This window comes from Budorcas taxicolor, chromosome 18 (genome assembly GCF_023091745.1).
Source record: "Budorcas taxicolor isolate Tak-1 chromosome 18, Takin1.1, whole genome shotgun sequence".
NCBI lineage: Eukaryota > Metazoa > Chordata > Mammalia > Artiodactyla > Bovidae > Budorcas > Budorcas taxicolor.
The window spans coordinates 43,011,813-43,029,213 of record NC_068927.1 but is presented as its reverse complement, the minus strand read 5'-3'; positions in this window follow the sequence as shown (position 1 = coordinate 43,029,213).

Below are 17,401 nucleotides of genomic sequence, written 5' to 3'. Positions count from 1 at the left end.
GTGGGGGCCGTGAACCATACTTTGATTCATAAACCCAACCAAACCGTACCTGGCATAGAAATTTACACACAAAAATAAAATTTTCTGAATGCTAGATAGTAGCATTGGATACTGGAACAGGAAAAGGGCATTAGAGGGAAAAGTGATGAAACCCAAATAAAGTTTGGATTAGTTAACAGTAATTCATCAATGTTTCAACAAGTCTACCATAATTATGCAAAATATTAACATTAAGGGAAACCGGATAAAAGGACTCTGCAACTTTTCTGTAAATCCAAAACTATTTCAAATTTTTGAAAAAAAAACTTCAAAAGTAAAAAATAAAACAATAAATAAGTCTTTTATCCATAAATGTCAACCATTAATTCACTCATTTATTCACCTCGACGAGGGCATGACAGCCCACTCCAGGATTCTTGCCTGGAGAATCCCCATGGACAGAGGAGCCTGGCGGTTTATAGTCCATGGAGTCACAAAGAATTGGACATGACTAAGCAACAAAACACATTCACCTATCAAGTGAGGTCAGCTAATTCTAAAACTAAAGAAGGACAGTTGGTAGGACAACCTGCCAGAAGGGTGCAACCCATTCCCATGAGTAACAGGATCACTTGGACATATGCAATTTAAAAGTTTCCACCTTGACCCTGTAACTGAACTATACAACTTAGAGGTTAGAGAAGACAGGGCTACAGCTTTTATTTAGAATTCCTGAGTTAGTTCAATATGTTCATTTTATTGACAGGAAAATGGAACTCACAGAGAGAACAGAACTGTCTTCGTTCTTTTTCCAATCATTATTTTTAAGTGACCTTAAGCTGGAATCAAGATTGCTGGGAGAAATATCAATAACCTCAGATATGTAGATGATACCACTCTTATGGCAGAAAGAGAAGAGGAACTAAAACGCCTCTTGATGAAAGTGAAATTGGAGAGTGAAAAAGTTGGCTTAAAGTTCAACATTCAGAAAACAAAGATCGTGGCATCCGGTCCCATCACTTCATGGGAAATAGATGGGGAAACAGTGGAAACAGTGGAAACAGTGTCAGACTTTATATTTGGGGGCTCCAAAATCACTGCAGATGGTGACTGCAGCCATGAAATTAAAAGACGCTTACTCCTTGGAAGGAAAATTATGACCAACCTAGACAGTATATTCAAAAGCAGAGACATTACTTTGCCTACTAAGGTCCATCTAGTCAAGGCTCTGGTTTTTCCAGTGGTCATGTATGGATGTGAGAGTTGAACTGTGAAGAAAGCTGAGCGCTGAAGAATTGATGCTTTTGAACTGTGGTGTTGGAGAAGACTCTTGAGAGTCCCTTGGACTGTAAGGAAATCCAACCAGTCCATTCTGAAGGAGATCAGCCTTGGGATTTCTTTGGAGGGAATGATGCTAAAGCTGAAACTCCAGTACTTTGGCCACCTCATGCGAAGAGTTGACTCATTGGAAAAAACTCTGATGCTGGGAGGGATTGGGGGCAGGAGGAGAAGGGGACGACAGAGGCTGAGATGGCTGGATGGCATCACTGACTCGATGGACGTGAGTCTGAGTGAACTCCAGGAGGTGGTGATGGACAGGGAGGCCTGGCGTGGTCGCAAAGAGTCAGACACGACTGAGCAACTGAACTGAACTGAACTGAACTGAAAGAGGTATTTACTCACCAGCGTTTTTCTTCCAACTTGAGTGTTGACACTTTAGAGTCCAAAGGACCCAGGGGACTTCTTGCATGCTTTTTGGCTCTTTTCTCCTGGGTAGGCCCATTCAGAAGGAGGCTTGGTCTTACCACCTCTCGTTCATCTAACAAGGCCACTCCGAGTAACTCTCGGAGAGATTGTTTCCTAATTGGAGATTACAGCTTTTAACAATGTTTTCTGAAAGAGAATGAAGAGGGTCTTTGAGGCTCTTCAGTGGCTTCCTGCCATGCAGTTGTGTTATTGCTAAGTATCCTTCTGCCCTCTCAAAGTCTTCTGAATTTTTCTAAAAAGCAACAATAATTTGAATAATTACAAAACTGAAAATATTTTTTTCTATGTATTCTGTTTTCCTCCAAGCAAGAGCTGTGCTTTCATCTGATACATAAAAGAGCAATGGTTCTCTGATGAACTAAGACACATGGAATATCTAATTAACATTAAAATATTGTCTCTCATCATTAGCTTCATTCGCACTGAAAGTGTCAGTTCTCAAGAAAGCAGTGCAGAGGCGGTGACCTAATCTCACTTAGAAAAAGAAAAAAAAACATGCAAATTAAAGTAAAAAGGACAATGTGTTTTACTTATAGGACAGTGGCTTGCTAAGCCCACTGCCTGAGGATGGCTTCCCTGCCTCAAGGCCCTGAACACTTTCTGACACTCAGTCCCATCTTAAATGTGTCTACTACCATCCCTGTGTGTTTCTATCATCTCTGGATCTCTGCCAAAGGACCTGACAATCTCAGGGTGTCTAGGGCTGTTACCTGAAGCTGTTTAACTCCAGCCAGTGGCAGAGAAGCTGAGGACCTCATTAGGACAAAAGCAATCCAGCTGCTATGTTCACCTTCATGGAGCCTCAAAAAACTGTCCCAGGTGAGCTCACAGGAGTCACAGAAGACTAAATAAACTGGTTTCAACAGCCTTCCAGAAATGGATTAGAATGTCTCAGTGAATGTTTTATCACCAAGAGAGGCGCAAGAGTCTGGAATGGAGTCCCATAATAAGTAAGAATATATTTATGATTTTGGAACTCCAAGGGGCCAGGAGATGTTGCATTCTCCACGACCACATGATTCCCATGGATGCCAGCCTACTGAGTGGCATCCGTGTTCTTCCTGTGTGTCCCTCTGTTGCCCTGAAAAAACAATAATGTTCTATTTAAATTGCCTCCTGTTGGTCCTCAAGCTGACCACAGACACATTAGCAGACCCAACTAAAATCCACTAAAATAATCCACTAACAAAACCATGCACTGAGCCCTAAACTCATGAGAAATTACAAATAGTTGGGTTTTTTAAAGGACTTAATTTTGGAGTAGTCATGCCTCAAAAGCAAATGGATAAAAAAGTCAGTACCTAAGGTTGGGGCTATACTGAAACAAAACCCTGAAAATAGGCAGCATCAGCTTTGGAACTCAGTAGAGAGTGAGGCTGGAAGAGCAGCAATGAAACCCTTAATAGAAGCAGGAAAATGACAACTTCTGTTGTTAACGGTCCAGAAATTGTTAAAAACTGATTCCTGTGGCAACATGGGGAATAAAAATTAACTTGCTTTTGACTTTGAAAAAAGGATGTGCAGCAAGAGTTTTGAAAGTGTTGACTAATTACATCTAGTTGTATATGGTAAGATAGTAAAAAAGAGATAAAAGTCAAACACTAGCCACTTTGCAATCAGAACATAGACAGAATATAGAAAGGCAAGAACTTGCAAAATTAGACAAAAATTTTTTTTTCTCTCTCTCTAGACCCTTCAGTTGGGTAAAGATTCAAAATAAAATGAGGAGGTTCTAGTTCTGGGTAAGGTGAAGGAAGCACATCCCATTTGATTTCTTCCACTGACTGCAAGTATAAAATCTATACAAAAGGCACAAAGCAGTTCTTCCACGACTTTGAAAGTAAATAGTATTATGCATATTGGGGAAAAGACTAGCATTCAAAATATCATCAAATGGATGAATGGTACCAAACAGAAAGTCCACCTTTTGTGTCACTGGAGTTCCAGAAGAAGAAGAGAAAGAGGTAAAAGCTGAAAAGGTATTCATAGAAATAATGCTTGAAAAACTCCTACATTTGACAACAAACATAACCTATAGATTCAAAAAGCTAAGCAAATTCCAAATAGGGTAAACCCAAAGACATTCATACAGAAAATTCTTCAAGAGATGGGAATACCAGACCACCTGACCTGCCTCTTGAGAAACCTATATGCAGGTCAGGAAGCAACAGTTAGAACTGGACATGGAACAACAGACTGGTTCCAAATAGGAAAAGGAGTATGTCAAAGCTGTATATTGTCACCCTGCTTATTTAACTTATATGCAGAGTACATCATGAGAAATGCTGGGCTGGAAGAAGCACAAGCTGGAATCAAGATTGCCAGGAGAAATATCAATAAACTCAGATATGCAGATGACACCACCCTTATGGCAGAAAGTGAAGAGGAACTCAAAAGCAGCTTAATGAAAGTGAAAGTGGAGAGTGAAAAAGTTGGCTTAAAGCTCAACATTCAGAAAACGAAGATTATGGCATCTGGTCCCATCACTTCATGGGAAATAGATGGGGAAACAGTGGAAACAGTGTCAGACTTTATATTTTGGGGGCTCCAAAATCACTGCAGATGGTGATTGCAGCCATGAAATCTCTGGAAGGAAAGCTATGACCAACCTAGAGAGCATATTAAAAAGCAGAGACATTACTTTGCCAACAAAGGTCCATCTAGTCGAGGCTATGGTTTTTCCAGTAATCATGTATGGATGTGAGAGTTGATTATGAAGAAAGTTGAGCACCAAAGAATTGATGTTTTTGAACTGTGGTGTTGGAGAAGACTCTTGAGAGTCCTTTGGACTGCAAGGAGATCCAACCAGTCCATTCTGAAGGAGATCAAACCTGGGTGTTCTTTGGAGGGAATGATGCTGAAGCTAAAACTCTAATACTTTGGCCACCTCATGCGAAGAGTTGACTCATTGGAAAAGACCGTGCTGCTAGGAGGGATTGGGGGCAGGATGAGAAGGGGACGACAGAGGATGAGATGGTTGGATGGCATCACCGACTTGATGGACATGAGTTTGAGTGAACTCCGGGAGTTGGTGATGAACAGGGAGGCCTGGCATGCTGCAGTTCATGGGGTTGCAAAGAGTCGGACACGACTGAAAGACTGAACTGAACTGAACTGAAAGAAATTCATGCCAAGACATGTTATAATCAACCCTCTGAAAATTAAAGACAGAACAAAAATGTTGAAACCAGTTAGAGGAAACACAATGCATTACCTATAGAGGAAAAGTGCTTCCCTGGTGGCTCAGATGGTAAAGAATCTGCCTGCAATGCAGGAGACCTGGGTTCAATCCCTGGGTCAGGAAGAACCCCCTGGAGAAGGAAATGGCAAACCACTACAGTATTCTTGCCTAGAGAATTCCATGGACAGAATCCATGGGGTCACAAAAAGTCAGACACAACTGAGCAATTAATACAGCAATAGGGGGAAAAGTCTCAAATGATAACAACTTCTTATCAGAAACCTTAAAGGCCAGAAGGAAATGGCACAATATTTTTCAAGAACTGAAATAAAATATCTGTTAAACCAGACTTCTAAATCCAGTGAGAATATCTTTTAGGAATGCAGAGAGAATAAAATATTTCCAAATGAAGGAAAAGTAAGAGAATTTGTTGCTAGCAAACTTATCCTGAACGAATGGCTAAGGAAGTTCTCTAAAAAGAAAGGTGATAACAAAAGAAAGAACTTTGAAATATCAGGAAGGAAGAAAGAAGATGATAAGGGCAAAAATATAGGTCAACACAAAATTTACTTCCCTTGTATTCTCTAAACAATGCTTTATCATTGAAGAAAAGAATACAGTCTAATGTGATTTTCAATATATAGAGAGATAACAGGTAAGATAATTTTATTATAAAAGGATAGGGTAAAGGAATGTAAAAGGAGGTAAAATTTCCGGAATTCATTTGAAATGGTAAAGTGTAGTCATCAGTAGACTTGAATATATGTGTAACCAAATACAACTACTAAAAAGGCTGATCAAAGATACACTCAACAAGAGTGGCCAGTAGTATAGAGGAGCGGGAAGACCCTGAGCTTACCTCCTCCAATGGGAACGCCAAAACTATAACTATTACAAAGGAATTATCGACAAGAAGGACTGGAAGACTAGCAAAAAAGATATACAACTAAGATATAAAGAAGGAAACACTATGAAATGGGTAGGAGGGGTGGTGATGTGATACATTCAAGACCCACACCCCTAAGTGGGTGAGCCTCAAACAGAAGGAAGTTATAATAATTAATTATGATAATTACAGAAGTTCTTCCCAAGAAGCAAGGGGTCCAAGCCCCACATAAGCATCCTCAGCCTAGGGGTCCTGAAGTGGAAAGACAACCCCTAGAACAACTGGCTTTGAAGGGCCAGTGGGACTTACTTTCAGGAAAGCCGGAGGAAGACTGTGGGAAATAGTGGGACCTGGCCTTATTTACTACAAGTCCCAAAACATAGTCCTACACACCAATGTACTGGCACTAAGCCCAGGAGCTCCTGGGCCCTGCAACCAGAAACTCTGGACCCAAATCCACCCATCAGGAGGCTGGCACCAGCCCCAGGATGCTGTGTGCCCTGTTCCATATACCAGTGGGCACCAGTACCACCACAGCCTCTCAGCCTGCCATGTCAGGATACAGCCCACCTACAAGAAGGACAGCACCAACCCCAAAGATAACCCAGCCTCTCCCATGAGCAGACCAACACCAGCCCTGGCATATCTTGAGCCCCTCATCCAGCTGCCCCAGGATTTGGCCCCATACACTTGTGAGCTGACACCAGCTCCACCAGGACTCCCAGAACCCTGTTCCAGGGGCCCCATGTCCTGCCTCTATCTACCAGCAGGTCAACATCAGCCCTGGGATCCTCCGGGACACCAGCCTCACCAACCAGCAGGCCAATACCAGTTCTAAGACTCTAGACCCCTCAGAAATCTGCCTGGGACCCAGACCCAATGACCAGTAGGCCAACACCAGCTTTGAAACAACTCAGGCAGTTCTGTCAAAAAAACAGGTTCTGCCCACTAACAAGTTAACGCCACATCTGGGATGCCCAGACGTGCAACCACCTACCTTAAAAGGTAGCCCCACCCACAAGTTGGCCAGCACAAGTTCTGAGGTTCCTTGAGTTCTACAGCAAGCTGCTTCATGACCCTACCTTGCCCACCAGCATCAGAAACCTCCACAGAAGGCAGGCCTGGAAACCAGCCAGACTGGAGGTCACCTATAGTAGAAAGTCCACTACAACAGAAGGACCCACGCAGCCTACATGGGAAGACCCCCTAGAACCTGTAGCTCTGGTGATCAGAGAGGAGTGTGTTTCTGGGGCATATAGGGCGTCTTCTAAAGGCCACTTCTCCAAGGTTGAGAAACATAATCAACACACCAAATATACAGAAATAAACACAGCAAATTGGAAGAATATATTCCAAATGAAGGAACATGACAAAGTCCCCCCAAAATGAATTAAGTAAAGTTGAGATAAGTGATCTATCTAGTAAAGAATTCAAGATAATGATCATAAAGATGTTCAAAAACTCAGGAGAAGAATGGATGAACAAGTTAGAAGCTTTGAACTAAGAGAAAATATAAAGAACCAAACAGAGATGAAAATTACATAACTAAAACAAACAAACAAAAAGTACTCTGGAAGAAATCAGCACTAGAGTAGATAATACAGAGAAATGCATCAGTGGGCTGAAAGACAGCATAGTGGAAACCACTGAAACAGCAAAAAATATTAAAAAGAAATGAGAGATTAAGACACCTCAGTAACATCATTAAGTATATTAACATTCACATTAGAGGAGTCACAGAAGGAGAAGCGGAGAACGCAATGGCACCCCACTCCAGTACTCTTGCTGGAAAATCCCATGGATGGAGGAGCCTAGTGGGCTGCAGTCCATGGGGTCGCTAAGAGTCGGACACGACTGAGCGACTTCAGTTTCACTTTTCACTTTCATGCCTTGGAGAAGGAAATGGCAACCCACTCCAGTGTTCTTGGCTGGAGAATCCCAGGGATGGGGGAGCCTGGTGGGCTACCGTCTATGGGGTAGCACAGAGTTGGACACGACTGAAGTGACTTAGCAGCAGCAGCAGCAGAAGGAGAAGAGAGAGAGAAGGGGTCAGAGAACATATCTGAAGACTAAAGAACTGAAACCTTCCCCAACCTGGAAAGGAAATAGATATCCAGATCCAGGAAACATAGAGAGTCTGAACCAGAATCAAGTCATAGAGGGTCACACCAAAAAACATTATAATTAAAGCAGCAAAAATTAAAAATAAAGAGAAAATATTAAAAAGCCTCCAGGGAAACAGGCTACATACAAGGGAAGACTCATGAGTGTATTAGTTGATTTTTCAGCAGAAACTTGGCAGGCCAGAAGAGAGTGGTATGATGATGAAAGGGAGAAACCTACAAAAATAATCTACCCAGTAAGATTTTCATTTAGATTTGATGGAGAGATCAAAAGACACAAGGATACCAATGTTGACTGTAGCTTTATTTGCGATATCTAGGACATGGAAGCAACTTAGATGCCCACTGCCAAATGAATGGATAAAGAAGTTGTGGCACATATATACAGTGGAATATTACTCAGTCATAAAAATGAATGTATTTGAGTCAGTTCTAATGAGGTAGATGAACCTTGAGTCTATTATATAAAATAAGTCAGAAAGAGAAAAACAAATGTATATTAATGTATATATATGGACTCTAGAAAGGTGGTACTGACAAACCTATTTGCATGGCAGCAGTGGAGACACAGACATGGAGAATAGACTTGTGGGAGAAGGAGAGAAAGGGATGAGTTGAAACATATACATTATAATATGTAAAATAGATACCCAGTGAAAATTTGGCTGTATGATGATGGGAGCTCAAATCTGGTGCTCTGTGACAATCTAGAGGGGTGAGATGGGTAGGAGGTGGGAGGGAGGTTCAAGAGAGGGGGACATATGTATACCTATGGCTGATTCATGTTTAAGTATAGCAGAAACTAACACAATATTGTAAAGCAACTCTCCTTCAATTAAAAACAAAAATTGTAAAATGTTTTGTAAACAAATACTAAAGGAGTTCACCACCACCAAACCAGCTTTACAGGAAATGATAAACAGATTTCTCTAAGTAAAAAAGGAGAAGTACACAACTGGAAATATAAAAATGATAAAAGAAAAAAGTCTCATTGGTAAATATAAATGTACAGTAAAGACTGTAAACTAACCATATATGAAGTTATTAGGAAGGTTAAAAGACAGAAGTAGTAAAATCATGTATATCAACAATAAGTAGTTAAAGAATACACAAAAACATGTAAAATATGAAGTTGAGAACAGAAAACTGGGAGGAGGAGGGTTGAGTAAAAATGCAGAGTTGTTACAATGCATTTAACCTTAAGAGAGAGCAGAAATCAATGAAATCAGAAAGCAAAAAGAAGTCAAAACTGACGCTACAGAAATATAAAGGATCATAAAAGATTAATTGCTACAAACAATTATATGCCAATAAAATAGCCTAGAAAAAACATTTGCATGCATGTGTATTAAGTCATGTCCAACTCTTTGTGAGTCTATGGACTGTATCCTGTCAGGTTCCTCTGTACATGGGATTTTCTAGGCAAGAATACTGAAGGGAGTTGCCATTTCCTCCTCCAGGGATCTTCCTGATCCAAGGATCAAACCCATGTCTCCTGAATTTCCTGCATTGCAGGAGGATTCTTTACCACTGAGCCAACGGGAAAGTCCTAGAAAAAAATGTTTGAATTCATAGAAAAGTACAGTCTCTCAAAACTGAACCACAAAGAAATAAAAAAAAATGTGAAGAGATGATTTATCAGTAATGAAATTGAATTAGTAATAACAACAACAACAACAACAACAACACAACCTCCCCCCAAACAAAAGTCCAGGACCAGATGGCTTCACAGTTGAATTTTACCAAACATTTAGAGATGAGTTGACACCTATTTTTCTTAAACTATTCCAAAATATGCAGAGGAAGGAATGCTTGCAAATTCATCCTATGAACCCAGCATCACCCTGATACTAAAGCCAAACAAAGATATCACAAAAAAAGAAAATTAAAGGCCAATATCACTGAGGAATATAGATGCAAAAATCCTCAACAAAATACTAGCAAAATGAATTGAGCAATGCATTAGAAGGATTATAAATCATGATTAAGTGGGATTTATCCCAAGAATGCAAGAATGGTCCAGTATCATAAATCAATCAATATGATATACCTTATTAACACATAGAAGAAGAAAAATCACATGATCACATCAAAAGACCATATATAACAAGTCTGCAGCTAACATTGTACTCAGCTATGAAAAGGTGAATGTATTTCTTCTGTATTAGGAACAAGGCATGGATGACCATCCTTGCACTTTTATTCAACATAGAATTGAAGTTCCCAACCACAATAATCAAACAAGAAAAAGAAATACCTGATTCTTGAAAGAAAAGAATCAAAACTGTCACAGTTTGCAGATTACATGATATACATAAAAAATCCTAAAGATGCCACACACACACAAACTACTAGAACTCATCAATGAAATCAGTAAAGTTTTAGGACACAAATTCAATAAACAGAAATACATTGTATTTCTATACACTAAGAAATACCACAAAGAGAATTTAAGGAAACAATTCCATTTAACATCACATCAAACTGAATTAAATACCTAGAAGCAAATTTAATTAAGGAGGCAAATGATCTGTACACAGAAATCTATAAGGCACTGATAAAATAAATTGAAGTTGACATACACAGATGGAAAGATATACCATGTTCATGAACTGGAAGAATTAACATCTACTTCTGCTTCATTGCAGAATCTGCCTGAAATGCAGGAGACCACGGGTTCAATTTCTGGGTTGGAAAGATCATCTGGAGAAGGAAATGGCAACCCACTCCAGTATTCTCACCTGGAGAATCCCATGGACAGTGGAGCCTGGCAGGCTACAGTCCATGGGATCACAAGAGTCAGACATGATTTAGCAACTAAACCATCTGCTTCATTGACTACACTCAAGTCTTTGACCATGTGGATCACTAACAAACTGTGGAAAATTCTTATAGACATGGGAATACAAAACCACCTCACCTGCCTCCTGAGAAATCTGTATGCAGGTCAAGAAGCAACAGTTAGAACTGGATGTGAAACAATGGACTGGTTCCAAATTGGGAAAGGAAGAATGTTAAGGCTGTATATTGTCACCCTGTTTATTTAACTTTATGCAGAGTATCTCATACTAAATGCTGGGCTGGATGAAGCACAATCTGTACTCAGGACTGCCAAGAGAAATATCAGTAACCTCAGATATGCAAATGACACCATCATTATGGCAGAAAGCAAAGAGGAACTAAACAGCCTCTTGATGAAAGTGAAAGAGGATAGTGAGAAAGGTGGCTTAAAACTCGACATTCAAAAAATGAAGATCATGTCATCCAGTCCCATCACTTCGTGGCAAATAGATGGGAAAACAGTGACAGACTTTATCTTCTTGAACTTGAAAATCACTGCAGATGGTTACTGCAGCCATGAAAGTAAAAGATGCTTACTCCTTGGAAGAAAGGCTATGACCAACCTAGACAGAATATTGAAAAGCAGAGACGTTATTTTACTGACAAAGGCTCATTTAGTCAAAGCTATGGTTGTTCCAGTAGTCATGTATGGATTTGAGAGTTGGACCATAAAGAAAGCTGAGCACCAAAGAATTGATGCTTTTGAACTGTGGTGTTGGAAAAGCCTTGGACTGCAAGGAGATCCAACCCATCAATCCTAAAGGAAATCAGTCCTGAATATTCATTGGAAGGACTGACGCTGAAGCTAAAGCTCCAATACTCTGATCACCTGATGTGAAGAACTGACTCATTGGAAAAGACCCTAATGCTGGGAAAGATTGAGGGCAGGAGGAGAAGGGAACAACAGGATGAGATGGTTGGATGGCATCACTGACTTGATGGACAAGAATCTGAGCAAGCTCTAAGAGTTGGTGATGAACAGGGAAGCCTGGCATGCTGCATTCCCTGGGGGTCACAAAGAGTTGTATGCAACTGAGCTACTGAATTGAACTGAATATTGTTAAAATTACCATGTTATCCAAGGCATTATACAGATTCAGTGCAATTCCTATCAAAATGCTGATGGCATTTATCACAAAACTGGAATAAATAATTCCAGAATTTGTATGGAAATGCAAATACCCCGAATAGCTAAAAAAGTCTGGAGGAAGAACAAAGCTGGAGGTATTACACTTCTTGATTTCAAATTATCAAAGCCACAGTAACATAAAGAGTATGATATTGGCACCAAAACAGACACAGAGATCAATGAAATAGAATAGAGCCGTCAGAAATCAACCCACACTTATATGGGCAATTAAGCTACAAAAAGGAAGTAAGCATATATAGTGAAGATAAGACAGTCTCTTCAAGACTGCTTTTGCTATTCAGGGTCTTTTGGGTTTTAATGCAGAGCATAATATTTTTTGTTCCAGTTCTGTGAAAACTTCTAAGCTGGAGAAAACAGTTTCCCTGACTCCAGACTATACTACAAACCTGCAGTAGTCCAAAAGTATGGCACTAAAACAAAAACAGTAATATAGATCAGTGGAACAGAATAGGAAGTTCAGAGATAAACCCACACTCATAGGGGCACCTAATCTATGACAAAGGAGGCAAGAATATAGAATGGAGAAGACAGTATCTTCAATAAGTGGTGCTGGGAAAACTGGACAACTATATGTAAAAGAATGAAATTATATTACCTATCAGCATATACAAAAAATAAAAACTCAAAATGGATTGAAGACCTAAATGTAAGGTTGTGAAAGTGAAAGTGAAGTCACTCAGTCGTGTCCGACTCTTTGCGACCCCATGGACTGTAGCCTACCAGGCTCCTCCCTCCATGGGACTCTCCAGGCAAGAGTACTGGAGTGGGTTGCCATTTCCTTCTCCAAAATGCAAGGTTAAACACTATGAAATCCTTAAAGGAAAATATAGACAGAACACTCTTTGACATAATTCATTACAAGATCTTTTACAACTCACCTCCTAAAGTAATGAAAATAAAAGCAAAAATCAATAAATGGGATCTGATTAAACTTAAAAGCTTTTGCATAACAGAGGAAACTATAAACAAAATGAAAAGACAATGCTCAGAATGGAAGAAATATAAGCAAATGAAACAACTGACAAAGTATTAATCTCCAAAACATAGAAAGAGTTCATGCAGCTCAAAAAAAAACCAAAACAAACAAAAAAAAAACCACAACTAACCAACAAAGCCCAAACAACCCAATCAAAGAATGAGTAGAAGGCCTAAATAGACATTTCTCCAAAGAAGACATAAAAATGTATTAGAGAAATATCTATCGAAACTATAATGAGGTATCATCTCACACCAGTTAGAATGGCTATCAGCAACAAATCTACAAACAATAAATGCTGGAGGGGGTGTGGAAAGATGGAAAACCATCTTTGCTATTGGTGGGGATGTAAATTGGTATAGCCACTATGGAGAATAGTTTGGAGGTTTCTTAAAAAACTAAAATTAGAGCTATCATGTGGTCCAGAAGTCCCACTCCTAGGCATACATCCAGAGAAAATCATAATTTAAAAGGATGCATGCACACTGGTGTTCATTGCAGCACCATTTACAATAGCTAGGACATGGAAGCAATATAAATGACAATCCACAGATGAATAGATAAAGATGCAATGCATGTTATCCAATGGAGTATTCAGTTCAATTCAGTTGCTCAGTCGTGTAAATGGAATATTATTCAGCCATAAAAAGGAATGAAATTGAGTCATTTACAGAGAAGTGGATGGACCTAGATGTTGTCATACAGAGTGAAGTAAGTCAAAAGAGAAATCAAATATCATATAATGCCACTTATATATAGAATCTAGAAAAATGGTAGAGATTAACTTATTTGCAAAAGCCATATATGACAAACCCACAGCAAACATTATCCCCAATGGCAAAAAAAAAAAAAAAAGAAAGAAAGAAAGAAAGAAAGAAAGAATTTACTCTAAAATCAGGAACAAACCAGGGTGCCCACTCTCACCACTACTATTCAACATAGTCTTTGAGATCCTAGCCACAGCAATCAGAGAAGAAAAAGAAATACAAGGAAAAAAGATTGGAAAAGAAGTAACACTCTGTTTGCCGATGACATGATCCTTTACATAGAAAACCCTAAAGATGCCACCAGAAAATTACTAGAACTAATCAATGAATATAGTAAAGTCACAGGATATAAAATTGATACACAGAACTCCCTTGTATTTCTATATGATAACAATGAAAAATCAAAAAGAGAAATTAAGGGAAAAAAATCCCATTCACCATTACAATGAAAAGAATAAAATACTTAGGAATAAATGTATCTAAAGAAACAAAAGACTGATATACATAAAACTATAAAACACTGATGAAATAAATCAAAGATGGCACAAATATGCCATGTTCTTGGATTGGAAGAATCAATATAGTGAAAACAAGTATACTACCCAAAGTAATCTATAGATTCAATGCAATCCCTATCAAACTAACAGCAGTATTTTTCACAGAACTAGAACAAATAATTTCACAATTCGTATGGAACCCAAAAGACCCCAAATAGCCAAAGCTATCTTGAGAGAGAAGAATGGAGCTGGAAGAATCAATCTGGCTGACTTCAGCTTTTACTGCAAAGCTGCAGTCATCAAGACAGTATGGTACTGGCACAAAGACAGAAATATAGATCAAAGGAACAAAATAGAAAGTCCAGAAATAAATGCACACACCTAACAGTTTATATTTGACAATGGAGGCAAAGACATATAATGGAGAAAAGATGGTCTCTTCAACAGTTGGTGCTAGAAAAACTGGTCAGTTTAGTTCAGTTCAGTTCAGTCACTCAGTCCTGTCTGACTCTTTGTGACCCCATGAATCGCAGCACTCCAGGCCTCCCTGTCCATCACCAGCTCCTGGAGTTCACTCAAACTCACATCCATCGAGTTGGTGATGCCATCTAGCCATCTCATCCTCTGTCGTCCCCTTCTCCTCCTGCCTTCAATCTTTCCCATCATCAGGGTCTTTTCCAATGAGTCAGTTCTTTGCATCAGGTGGCCAAAGTATTGGAGTTCAGCTTCAGAATCAATCATTTCAATGAATATTCAGGACTGATTTCCTTTAGAATTGACTAATTTGATCTCCTTGCAGTCCAAGGGACTCTCACAAGGCTTCTCCAACATGACAGCTCAAAAGCATCAATTCTTCCAGGGTCAGATTTCTTTATGATCCAACTCTCACATCCATACATGACTACTGGAAAATTCATAGCTTTGACTAGACAAACCTTTGTTGGTAATGTCTCTGCTTTTTAATATGCTGTCTAGGTTGGTCATAGCTTTTCTTCCAAGGAGCAAGCATCTTTTAATTTCATGGCTGCAGACACCATCTGCAGTGATTTTGGAGCCCAAGAAAATAAAGTCTTGTTTCCACCATCTATTTGCCATGTAGTGATGGGACTGGATGCCATGATCTTCACTTTCTGAATATTGAGTTTTAAGCCAACTTTTTCACTCTCCTCTTTACTTTCATCAAGAGGTTCTTTAGTTCTTCTTTGCTTTCTGACATAAGACTGGTATCATCTGCATATCTGAGGTTATTTTTTCTCCCAGCAATCTTGATTCCAGCTTGTGCTTCACCCAGCCTAGCATTTTGCATGATGTACTCAGCATATAAGTTAAATAAGCAGGGTGACAATATATAGCCTTGACGTACTCCTTTCCCAATTTGGAACCAGTCTGTTGTTCCATGTCTGGAACAACTGTTGCTTCTTGACCTGCACACAGATTTCTCAGGAGGCAGGTAAGGTGGTCTTGTATTCCCATCTCTTGAAGAATTTTCCACAGTTTGTTGTCATCCACAGTATTATTAACTTAGTTACAGATTTTGTCCAAATTTCACAGAATTTTATGCTAGTGTCAATTATTTGTTTTTACATCTTATTCAAGATTCCACATGATGGTTGGTTACATTAAGCAGCTTTCACTTGCATACAACATATTCTGATAAATTCTCTTCTCATTTTTATTCTGTTACAAATATTTTCTAATTTTCCTTGTTATCACTTCTTAGATAAACCCATCATTTAAAAGCACACATTTAATTTTCAAATACATGGGTTTTTTAAAGTATCTTTGATATTAATTTCTCATTTGATATTAACTTCTCATTTAAACGCTTTCTTCTCTGTAATCACCCTCTGTGCTTTTCAGTCTTTTACCTTTATTAAGGCTTTCAGTGGGTAAGTCAAAGATCTCTTTTGGTAAATGTCTCATTGCACTTGAAAATATGTGGGTTATTATCAAATATCTTTTGATATGGATTTCTAGCATAATTCTACAGTGATAAGAGAACACACTCTATGATTTCAATGCCTTTAGACCATGAAATTTTACACCTTGTTTTACGTCCCTGGATGTATTCCAGTGTCTCCTGCTTTATAGTCTATGGGAACTTGAATAGAGTTTGTTCCCTGTGGTTGCGTGAAAATTGTATAAATCTTAACTATATTGAATTGGTTCATAGTGCTTTTCAGGTCTACTATATCCTTCTACCTTTCTGTCTATTCATTCTATTAACTTTTGAGAGTTGGATAATGAAACTCAATCTAAAAATCTTAATTTATCTACTTAAAAAATAACTGTAATATATAGTGAAACTATATGTAACTTTGTTCTAAAGAGATATTTTGAGGTAACCAAATAGAATGGTTGGAATTGAAAATTACAAAACTGAAAAATAAAATTTACTGGAAGGACGCAATAGTATACTTGAGCAGGTAGGATAAAGATTCAGTAAACTTAAAGGTAGCCCAATTGAGATTATCCAATCTAAAGAAATGAAAAAAAAAGAAGAAAGAAGAAATATGAACAGAGCATAAGAGACCTGTGAGACAACACCCAAATACAGATGTATACATAATAATGGTTCAAAACGGGAGAAGAGAAAGAGTGAGAGAAAGGAGAACAATAAATATTTGATGGCAAAATATTCTTAAATTTGATTAAAATATTAATCTACACATCTAAGAAGCTTAACAAACTCCAAGTAGAATAAACTTAGATATCCACACAAAAATCATGATTGAATCATTGAAGGTCAGAATCCTGAAAGCAGCAGAGAAGCAATTCATTATGTACAATGAATCCTCAAAAATATTAACAGCAGATTTCATATCAGAAGCCACAATGTCCAGGACGCACTGGGCTGGCATTTTCAAAAGATGAAGGAAAAAAAAAACTGTTAACCAAGAATTTTTTTATTATTATTTTATTTTATTTTTTTACTTTACAATACTGTATTGGTTTTGCCATACATCAACATGAATCCACCACGGGTGTACATAAGTTCCCACTCCTGAACCCCCCTCCCACCTCCCTCCCCATACCATCCCTCTGATATCCCAGTGCACCAACCCCAAGCATCCTGTATCCTGCATCGAACCTAGATTGGCGATCTGTTTCTTATATGATATTATACATGTTTCAATGCCATTCTCCCAAATCATCCCACCCTCTCCCTCTCCCACAGAGTCAAAATATATATAAGATATATATATAATATTATTATCCTTTGAAAATGAAAGA